At 41.2% G+C, this 11688-nt stretch overlaps 1 protein-coding gene across 1 annotated transcript in view; it reads left to right on the plus strand.

Annotated features, from left to right (window-relative positions):
- Window positions 1–11688, plus strand: part of LOC135398939 (tRNA (guanine(6)-N2)-methyltransferase THUMP3-like) — a 283535-nt gene that overhangs the window by 188345 nt on the left and 83502 nt on the right. The window lies entirely within an intron of this gene.

The following is an 11688-nucleotide window of genomic DNA, read 5'->3' on the forward strand; positions in this document are numbered from 1 at the left end:
ATATGCACGCTCGGGTTTTGTATGAACGCTGCTCGAGACAGTTTCGTTGCAGACGACAGCGTTTTGCGTTGCGTGGAACGTGTCATTTCGTGGTGTTACTCCGAGCTGACTTTGTCCGTTGTTCGATCACAAAGTAACACCTGATATACACTCAGTTGCACTTTAGGAAGAAAAACAAGTAAATCAAGGATGAATTTCAAGTTCCCTAGATTGCAAATGTACTCTCCATTTTATTCTGCTGGCCCTGAAATTTACTCTCCACCACTTCAAGTAGTTCCTAAACTTCCGTGCATTTAGTTCCGAAAGGAGTAAGATTTTTACGTCTTCTTCTTCTTCTTCAGTGTTTGTATAAGCCTCGTTCATTCGCAGGTGGCGTCCTTGTATTTTTTTTACACCTCCTTTCGTACTCACTGCGAGAAACAAGCCGGGGATGCTGGCGTGATCCAGTGTCAATACTGCCTACCCCATGTGTTGTCCCCGTTGCGGCGTAGCGCGTGAGAACGTTTCTGCCGTACGGATGACCTCGTCCTTTAGATATGTTCCTCTTCCCCTCATATGTTTTCGTATTAGTTTCTATCTTCCTCTGTTTCCAAACACATGTTTCCGTGCGTGTATTAGCACGTCATCAAGCGCTTGTCGAAGCGACGGAGAAAACGTAATTCTTGCAGCGCTCAAAGTGCAAGTGTAGATGGATTGTTCCTGCATTCTGCTTACCCAATGTCGCGAGTCGAAGACCAGCACGAAAGAGACAGTTGCCAATCGTTGCCTTGTTCGGCGTCGGAAAGTTGGGTTTTCAGTCAGTTAAGGAGAATGCGATAAGTGCAAGCTGAATAGGTTATATGTTTAAAAAAATCGACAAATCAGCCAGTGGTGAAACCACTGCTAAAACGGAGAAGACAACACGGGACAAATAAATTGGCGTGTGCTCCAAGCTGCTCCGTTATTTATTTATTTTTTTGCGCCCTTTAATCTCATTCAACGATGGTCAGTATAACACAGGTCAGGTCAATACTCGGTCGGTGTAACACAGGATTTCAAATACGACGAATAAAATGCGCTTTGTACCATATTCGTAGCCGAAGTAAGACCATCTAGCGCACAAAAAGGCCGATTTCTTGTGACTTCAAATTGGTAAAACGAGCGCTAGTTCCCGTTCTTGCATAAAGGGGAATAAAGACAAACAAACAAGATCGAACTTGCAGGTGGGGCTGAGCAATGAAGTGAACCAATGCAAAGTATCGAATTATTTTTTTTTTTATTTCCGACATTCACTTTAGGACCTCAGAAAGCACACACGGCTCAGTGCGTAACCGTTTGTTCCACATGAAAACACCGTAAAGCAAGACCACCACAACTTCCATTTTATTCTTTCCTTCCTCTCTCACTACGGACACGCCACCTCAATACAAAACTAAATTGCCCTTGAAAAAAAGAAAGCAACGCAGGAGGACCAGTAACAAAACAAGATCCGTTTTGCTGACAGGAGCTTTTTTTTCTTAAAAAAAAAAAAAGAGAAGCTAAAACTTCCTGATGACGATCGCGTAATGACGCATCCGAGCCTTAGAGCGATGTCTTGGGAGAAAAGACGTGCCAGGCGCATTGATGGCGTCATTCATTACGAAGGATCAGGTTTTCTCAGAAACTATCTTCACGAAACGAGTCTGCACTCATGAGCGTGATACCATAACTCTCCTCCTCCCCAAGTGTGTGTTTTTCGTTGTTTGCGAGAAGAACATCTGGTGCAAATGTACGTGTGGAGTGGTGCAATGGGCTGTAACGACCCCAAATGTGCCGGTTAGAATCTTCGTTTATATATATCCAGTGAGAGAGTGCGTTTTTTCGTTACGTTGGTGAGAATGAGCCGGGCAGCTCCAAAAAGAAAGTGAAAACTATTTTTATTTGTATGTTTGTAAGAGCTGCCGTAAAGTTGAATACAATGTTATGAACTTTCTTGGGACTTAATGGCGGTGCAGAAGAGAATGGAAGCTTATGTGGGCGAGCCGACCATATTTGAGATAATTTGCTGAAAGAGATATCGTAAAAAAAGGGGGGGGGGCAGCATCATTGTGAAGGCCAGATGATTGTAGCTATGTGATGACGTATTTTATGAAGCAAGAAAAAAAAATTACGGGTGGAAGCTTTCGCAAAGTACGCGTGGACATCTATGTAGGGGGCCACGGGAGACAATTATGCGTTCTTTCAATTTTGTGCTTATATGTTAAATCGGGGAGATAATCGCCGTTCTATGGGCATAGTATTACTGTGGTCCCCACTAATACTATCTGATTATCCACCATCTAAGACACACTGGACCCATGGTGGGGAAAGTATTTCGCTGTAGAACAGTTTCGATCATATTGCATCCCAGTAAACCAGAAATATCCCAGGTACGTCCCACAAAGGTTGCACACGTCGCATATGTCCGCCACGTCTGTGCGACGTTACCTGTACGTCCACAATGTCACTTCGAAAGTGTCTTATACTTTCTATATCCCCGGAACATCCAAATATCCAAGATAGATGTCTATGGGACGGTTCTGGGATGCGATAATAGTATGGATCTGGCAGCCGCATGAATGTGAACCTCCCTCTCTGTGAACCTCCCATGGATATCCTAACATCCAATTCGCGATATCGCCAGGATGTACCTGGGATGTATGTGGTTTGCTGGGATCTGCTCCTCCTCCTTCATCACGACATAGCTGCCACAGCTTACTTTCGACCAGCTCACGCTGAAACATCAAATGTATGTGCTAAGTTTTTGTTGTGTCAGTGTCAATCAGCGAGCTACAGCATGTTCGCATATGCTGCTTTTCTCCCACGCGTGTCGTCTGCCCAAGTTCTCGTCTGCTAATGAATTGCCTAGTTCTGTCTTCTGCTTCGCTTAGCGCTCTGCTCCGGAGGAGCGGTGCGCGAAGCCCTCCAACTTTAGATTGAGTTTTGGAACAATAAATCAATTTTCTGCGCAATCTAAGGAATCCATCCTTCGCTGAAAAGAAGTCTCGAGCAAACCTGAAATTGAATCTGGCGCTGCTATGTCTGGTAAGAGCTTCCGCTCTCCGTCATAGCAATTCTTCCGCGCTCCTTTCTTTGTCGTCTGCGTCCTTTCGAAGAAATATTGTTTTATCAGATCTTCTACTACAACTTGAGACGTCGTGATGGTTTCAGCGTTGTCTTTCTGTTTCGTAACATAGCAATCTACCTTGATTGGATCTGAGCTGCTTTTTATTTTTTTTTTTTTCTGGGCTTGAATTTTAATTGAGATAATCTGCGGTTTGTCGAAGGACTTTTAGACTAAGCTATTTCTTGTATTCATAGCAGCACTCCATTATATTAGACACGAGTTTCGCGCATATAAAGCACAGCAGCGGCATACATAATTTTACGAGAATATATAATTATTTTTAAAGGTATTGCCTTCCTTAAAGGCCCGTGATTTTACATTATATTTTCATTTCGCAACAAGTTTGAAGCCACATAGTATTCAGCATATCTTCTTTAACAGGTTTATAATCGTTTTGTGGTATTTACGAGGTTTACGTAGGTTTTAATCTCACACGTACTTTTTAACTATATATTTTTACTTACAGTTACTTGTGTACCATAAAAACTCATGTGTGCCATCAGACAATCGTTATTCTGTTCACGTTATTCACAAATCTCTGCTGTGCCAGTTTAACAACTTAGTTCTTAAAGTTGACTTAGTGTCATCGAAGAATAACAAATACGTATAAAACATTCCCAGAAGGTTCGAAGGCTGTCTTTGTGATGTTTCCTTGCCATAATTTTCTTGGTCGTAACATGCCTTTGTCTTGTTTGTCATGATTTCTTTTCTTTGTCATAATATTCTTTGCCAAAGCTTATCTCTGTCAACATTTATTTGCCACGAAACCTTCTTCATCATAGCATGTCCTTCTCATAATATTATTAGCAAAAAGCTTTCTTTGTCAACATTTATTTGCCACGAAACCTTCTTCGTCATAACATGTCCTTCTCATAATATTATTTGCAAAAGCTTTCTTTGTCAGCATTTATTTGTCACGAAACCTTCTTCATCATAACATGTCCTTGTCATAATATTCTTTGCCAGAGCTTTATTTGTCAACATTTATTGGTCACGAAACCTTCTTCATAACATGTCCTTGTCATAGTATTCTTTGCCAAAGCTTTCTTTGTCAACATTTATTTGTCACGAAACCTTCTTCATCATAACATGTCCTTGTCGTAATATTCTTTGCCAAAGCTTTATTTGTCAACATTTATTGGTCATGAAACATTCTTCATCAATACATGTCCTTGTCATAATATTCTTTGCCAAAGCTTTCTTTGTCAACATTTATTTGTCACGAAACCTTCTTCATCATAACATGTCCTTGTCATAGTATTCTTTGCCAAAGCTTTCTTTGTCAACATTTGTCACGAAACCTTCTTCATCATAACATGTCCTTGTCATAATATGCTTTGCCAAAGCTTTATTTGTCAACATTTATTGGTCACGAAACCTTCTTCATCATAACATGTCCTTGTCATAATTTTCTTTGTCATAACTCGTAACTTTCTTCGTCATAATACTTGCGATGATCACAGGTTCACACGTCGTCGCAAGTCTGGAACTGGGACACGTACCAGCTATACGATTTTTCCTCTTTATTGCTTTCTTTTATGGTTAATGAAACAGGACAGGTATCCGGGATACGACTACGTGGTATACGTGTGGCTTAATTGTCCGCTCCATTTCCGGACTTTTTGTCCGAGTGGGTCTGGCCAGGATGAGAGTGTCTACGTGGCAGCGGTGTTCTCAGATGGTCACACTGAGTGTGTCCGGAAACGTTGCGTCACTGATGAACAGGTATTTCTGCGAACTATACGCGGTTTGTAAGGGTATACTGGAACGCAACGTGCGCAGAATGTATGATTTGGTACTTCATGAGTAAGAAACAGAAGAGCAGGGGGTCGACGTTTCGGCAGTCAGCGCTGCCTTCAACAGGACAGAGTGTCTTCATTACTTGTAGTCTATATATATATATATATATATATATATATATATATATATAGTTGAAATAAATGTGAGACAGAAGACGAAAGTAGGGGAAGTAACAAAAAAGGGGTTTATTAAAACTTAAAAATCATAAAAGTTAGGGAGGATGGACTTTTATGATTTTTAAGTTTTAATAAACCCCTTTTTTGTTACTTCCCCTACTTTCGTCTTCTGTCTCACATTTATTTCAACTATAATTACGTAGTCGTCCGATCCAACTTTTCAAGATATATATATATAGAACAAATAGGTTAATATATCAGACGGCTACGAAGTTGAATAAAAGTGAAATAATAAGACTTGGACTACAGATTACAGGAACGTTAACAAAAACTAATTTATTTAATGGGCAATTTAACACATAGAATAAAGAAAGAATGGTGACGTTTCGACAGTGGCACTGTCTTCGTCAGGACAAAAGTCCTGATCAAGTCAAGGTGTCAAGGTGGTCTGTCAAGGTGGTCTGTCAGTCAAGTCAAGGTGTCCTGACGAAGACAGTGCCACTGTCGAAACGTCGACCATTCTTTTTTTAATCTATGTGTTAAATTGCCCATTAAGTTTTTGTTAACGTTCCTGTAATCTGTAGTCCAAGTCTTATTATTTCACTTTATATATATATATATAAAGAGGGGGGAAAAGCCACTAAAAAAATAAGTAAATGATGCTAGACGTGTTTGAAATTCAAACTTACAGATTAAAGTTTGAATTTCAAACACGTCTAGCATCATTTACTTATTTTTTTAGTGGCTTTTCCCCCCTCTTTATATTTCACTGGCTTGCACTGTGGCATTGAGGAGTGCTCAGTCACCCTCCCAGGTGTATATCGCTCGCTGAGTGACCCCTGGCTTGCCAATCCCGAACGATGCGCAGCTACCCAGGGCCGACGAGCCGCAAACACGGCGAAACACGTGTCCTCTGGTGCTGTCGCATCGTTCAATGAGTATCTATATATATATATATTTTAGCTCTTTTGTCCCGAAGAAGGCGTAGCTTCCGCCGTAACGTTGACATCCTCCCTAACTTTTATGATTTTTAAGTTTTAATAAACCCCTTTTTTGTTACTTCCCCTACTTTCGTCTTCTGTCTCCCATTTATTTCAACTATAATTACGTAGTCGTCCGATCCAACTTTTCAAGATATATATATATATATATATATATATATATATATAGCTATTCAATAAAGATCAGAAATGGAGACGGTGCTTCTACAGGTCAAGGAATAAAAGGGGAACTTCATTAAAAACTAAGTTTTTAATAAAGTTCCCCTTTTATTCCTTGTGATTCAAATGATTCATTGTATATCTCAATTTGGTTTCTATCATTTTTATAGGAAAGTGACATAATGAATGGTACATACAACTGTTCTCTTAGCTAGCTTACTTGCTTCGCTGACGACGTTTTTTTTTTCTTTTTTTTTTTTCTTTTTTTTTTTTGTGTGTGAATTTGCTTCTGCGAGAGCCATTCCGGAGCTCCTCTTTGATATCTACCGTTTTACCACTGAAGGCTAAGCGAAGAATTTTCCATCACAAGATTTAACGTTACTTTATAAAAACAGCGGAGTAAGGAAAGATTTGTCTTTATTTCGTGTGCCACCTGGCACATCTTGCTCCACTCATTATTCCACGTGCCATCAAATTCGAGTACGTGTCTTTCACCTGTTAAAAAGCGTCTAAGGCACATTATAGAGGCACATAGGGTTACAACAAGCTCTTCCGTCATCATCCATCTTCAAGCTCCTTCCATACATGATTTTCTTTTTTCTTTTTTTTTTTCTGCATGCGTTGTTTCGAAGTATTTTTGGCTGTTTTCTGTCGTTTCTTTCTTCTATTCTTTCTTTTTTTTTTAAAGTTTCTAGGGGGGACCTAGTGTCAGGGCGCGGAGAAGATGCTGTTTGAGAACTGACTACCTGCTGACAAGTAAAGCAGTCCGTACACTCTACGCGTCATTACGCCCTGCGAACGCAATCTTTCTCGATCAGGCGGGGCGCGGAAAAACCCACTGTCTGGTTTCGTTTTGCGCTCTGCGTATATCCACTATATGATAAACTGATATGACTGTGATAAAAGGCAAACAAACAAATTGGTGCATATTCGGTTGAAGAGGCTGTTCGTTCTTGGCACGGCATTGTTTGTTCCAGGCGTCCGGAGCACGCAGTGATACTTGAATGGAAAAAAAAGAAAAAAAGAAAGATAAGCCTCGTCTGGTTTCAGGTTATTTACTAGACTCACTCGTCGTTCTCGTTACGGATGTTGACTCATCTTGGAGTGAAATAGGAAGGCTTACTCACGGTGTCTTTACACGGACCCTGATCAAAGCTTGTGTTGACATGCCAAAGATAGAACGACGAATGACTGAGAAACCGAGCGTTACTTGTATCCACCACCCCCTTTTTTTAGAGTAGGTATATCATTGCGCAAGTAAATATATACAGGGTGTCGCAGTTAAATGTGAACATATTTTTAATATTTTTTTATATATTTTACACATTTTATATATAATATATATATATATATATAATCACTTTTTCCGAGATGAAATCAATTGCAATATAGCATATGCTGTAGGGCACTCCTTAGGAGGGCATTACCAAACTCCTAAGGCAATGTCTTAACTAACTTTCAATAATTAACTTTTTGATTGTAAAAGCTACGAAGTTGTCCCAATGAGAACGTCTTGTCCCTTCGGTCACCTGATACCGGAGCCGTTTTCAGAACAAAAATCCGTTCGATAGATCGTCCGCAAAAAATTCGTGAAGGAACACCATTTTTTCATTAATTTGTTCATTGCGCATCTTCGGAGACGCGTCTTTCCTTCACCCCCAATGCACCCCCAGGAGCACAGTGCCGCCTCATGCGTCGAAGATGAGCTTTAAAATAACTAATGATAAGAATATGGATCACAAACTCTATGTGGTTTCCCACACATGTGTGTTTTGTACGTAAAATACGTTTCCGTGCATAACTCTGCAGGGGAGAGAACAAAAAACAAAAAAAAAAACATAACTTTGCATGCAATCTGTAGCGCTAGGTTCGTCTACTGTCATTCAATGGGGTTAGTAGCAATGTAATTGTGTAATTATCTATCTAATTCTTTGAGCCCTAGCAGTCTGACCCGCAAAATATTGCTGGTTCTACAATTGAGTAAGATGATCCAGTACATCTTGATGTGGTATACGCGGTTATACAAAAATCGATCACTTCCAACAACACTATACGATAAATAGAAGCACTTTCCTGCATCACCAACTCCCCCGCATTGGCCTACGAACACCAAAGCACGTGATGCTCGTCGACTCAGAACGCAACTCGACGTTTGCCGCCCATGACATTGAAAGGCAAAACTAATATCCGACGGAACGGAATCCAGGAAACGCAATAACGGCGTTCTCCGTACAGATCATTTTTACAAAAGCCTTCCGAGTGCAGGAAACCCTGCATATGTCACGTTCTGGGAAATTGTTTCCTGCGCCAACGGTAGTGAACAATGCACCCATTATGAGGACGGTTTTCGCCTGTCTTAGCCAAGAACAAAGGACGTCTTTCAATGAAATGAGCTCGCGGTGGAGCCTTCGAGAACGTGCGAAACCCGATAGGAAAAGTCCCTTTGTAATATGAACGTTTTGCTTATATGAAAGGCGAATAAAGAGACTGGGACTTATATTGGGGCTGTATGCAGCCCCAATATTTAGACCCCATCTCCGGTTAGTCGACTAGCTGTAGTTAGTCGGTTACTCAGGTTACAGGTTCAGGTTACTACTCAGGTTACACCATGTAATTTAGTCACTTCATTTACTTTCCAAAATTGCAAAAACAAGGACCCCAGTTCAAAAACCTTTTACGGCAAATTCTTCACTAGTGCAATGTGAACTACTTGTGCAGGTTCCAAGTGCTCCAAGTTTGTCTCTGCAAGTTTTATTCCAAAGTCATCCCTGACCAGGTCGCGGTTGTCTCGCGCAGACTTGTACAAAATACTGCGCAAAAGTATTTAAAATAAGATACTAAATACTCTACGTAAAAAGTATTTAAAATAGAGTACAAAATACTCAAAACAGAAAGTAATTTGAGTAGAGTACGAAACACTCTCAGAAGTATTTAAGATACTCTTTAAATTACTTTAGTATTAGCAGTAAGTGAAACGCGTATTCTGAACGTGGTCGTACAAGTGAAAGGAATAAACTTAATCTGCCATGCTTAAGGCATATCTTTCATTTTCAAGGTCTTGTGTCAAGTAATGCTTGGTGAACTTTGGTGAACCCAAGTAAACTTTGTTGATATTTTCTGACCCAAAACTTCGTATACCCTCGTGCATGTCAGCTCGCGACTTTCAACCTCCGGCGCGTGTTTATTGCTTTGGTGACCAAGGAAATAAATGCCGGGATTCTCTTTCACCTAGTCCCCCTGGCAATATGAATAAGAACCGTTTTCTGACGACGTTGGCTACTGACAACAAGGCTAAGCGTGGGGCCAGCCTATTGTACAGGAGGATAAATGACAGATTCCCGAATTCCCGCGAAAGAAAAAAAGAAGGTTAAGTTCCAGTGAGCTGAAAATCTTGACACAGTGTGCTTAATGAGGAAGGAAAGTATTTTGAGTACTGTATAGCAAATACCGAAAAAGGTATTTTAAGTACGTTAAAAATACTTGTCGCAAAAAGTATTGAGTAGAGTACCAAAATACCGGAAAAAGTATTTAAAATACTGTATTTTGAGTACGTACTCAAGATACGTACAAGTCTGGTCTCGCGACGTAAAGCCCTGAATGAATCCCTACCAATGCTGAATTGGGACACCAAACCGGACCAACGCTTCTTCCATATTGCACACAGGAGCGCTGACCACACAACTGTTTTCTTGTCATTAGAATAATGGTAACGCTTTATATTATAGCAATACCAAAACCAACTTTAATTTGAGACCGGTACGAGGTCAGCGTTGTACTTCTGTGTGAGGATACTGCGAGCATATCCTAGCATAATGAAGTATTGAGGTGTCACTATATACGGGTAGCCTCGGGTCGAGGGCCACCTTCGAATGCAGTGGACGTGCCACGCGCCTGTTTCTGAGTAGCGGTGATAGCTGCACACTTTTCAGATCTCCATTCTTTTTTAGCTACGGGCAGTTGTGTGAGCCACAAATAACATATGCGGCAACGGGTATTGAAATAAACTGCAAACGCTTTCCGCAATTATTACGAAAAGCTCGAACTATAGACTGGAAGTAACTGGTTATAGTAACGAGTCCGTTTATTACGATATTCGATATAACGATATTACGACCAAATTGCTGGTTCCCGTCAGCTCATCCATTGAAGTACATGTAAACAAGACATCGATATAAGGATCGCCGCGAAAGGATCCCGCGGATAGCGATCAGAATTCTCCCGGCGGCCGGTAAAACGCGGGAAAATCGAAAAGCAAGATTGCACTTTTTCATTGAAAACAAATAGACCTCTCCCTGTTTGTAAACAAATGACGTCATAGTGTTCGACAGCGCCACCAGTTTGGTAGAGTTGAACTACGCTCGAAGCAAGAGGCGAACAAGGTCGCGCACGAAAGCCACGGTCTTGACGGGATTACGATGGTCCCTGAAGGGGACGCGACCTTCGGTCCTACTTTTCTTTCAATAGGAGGCAGCGAACAAGTGTCCATTCATGGAACCCAGCCCTCCGCTTCCGACTTGTTTCGGTTTCAGTCTGTCATGATGACGTTTCTCGGGTAGAGGTTTATTACGATGGCATTTTCAAGAGCCTTTAGCCTCCGTGATCGTTAAAGTGAGGACGCAGTGCGTTTATCCGCGCGTGACTGACGCGCGACTTCGAAAGGGCGGAAGGGGCTCGCGAGAAGTAGACGAGGTTGTTCCCTCTCCACATAGTTCTCTCGCCCTTGTTTCTTTTTTTTTTTTTTCCTTTCTGGTTTGCTGCGTACTACGACGCGTCTTAACCAGGAAAGACGCGTGGCTCGACCCAAAGTTGCATGTGCTCGACGGATTTTGTATATGTTCAGCGGCATTCTATCTGTGCCGTTCTACGTCGTTGACGCGATCCCGATCGGCAATTTCGTGAAAGCTCGTTTTTAACTATATCCCTGATATAACAATCGGATTTCGCATTCCCGTCAATATCGTTATAAACGGGCCCGACTGAAAAAGGTAACTATAGCTACAGCTGAGATTTACTTCCCTAGGAAGAGTAATTAGTTTCTAGTTACTTTTAACTAAGTTACTTCCCAAACCTACTTTCTTCCGCTCAAGGGCGATCACCCTTCCAGCAGCGATATCCCGTGATTTCGGTATACTTGCATGTCCCGAAATCCCGGGATTTCGAGATAATGAATTTCGGCTTCCTGGACAACGAATATGCGGTCGTAAGAGTGAAAAGGAAAGAACGATGTCTTACCGACTTTTGGTTTCAAGCGGCTCTCCCTAAAAATATCATTTGCAATCCGAAACAGAACTAACCTCATCGTCCACGACACATGACAAAGACGTTACCTGCTGACTTATGTGAACCACACATTAAGCTATGGGGCAAGAACAGCCCAAAAGTTACATCAAAACTCCTGCGAAACCACGAGTTTTCCGGTCCATAAGGTCACACAAGGTATTACAGAATCTTTCTCTCTGCACAATTTCGTTTTTCTTCTTCTCATCTC

The sequence above is a fragment of the Ornithodoros turicata genome, chromosome 6 (assembly GCF_037126465.1).
Source record: "Ornithodoros turicata isolate Travis chromosome 6, ASM3712646v1, whole genome shotgun sequence".
Taxonomy (NCBI): Eukaryota; Metazoa; Arthropoda; class Arachnida; order Ixodida; family Argasidae; genus Ornithodoros; species Ornithodoros turicata.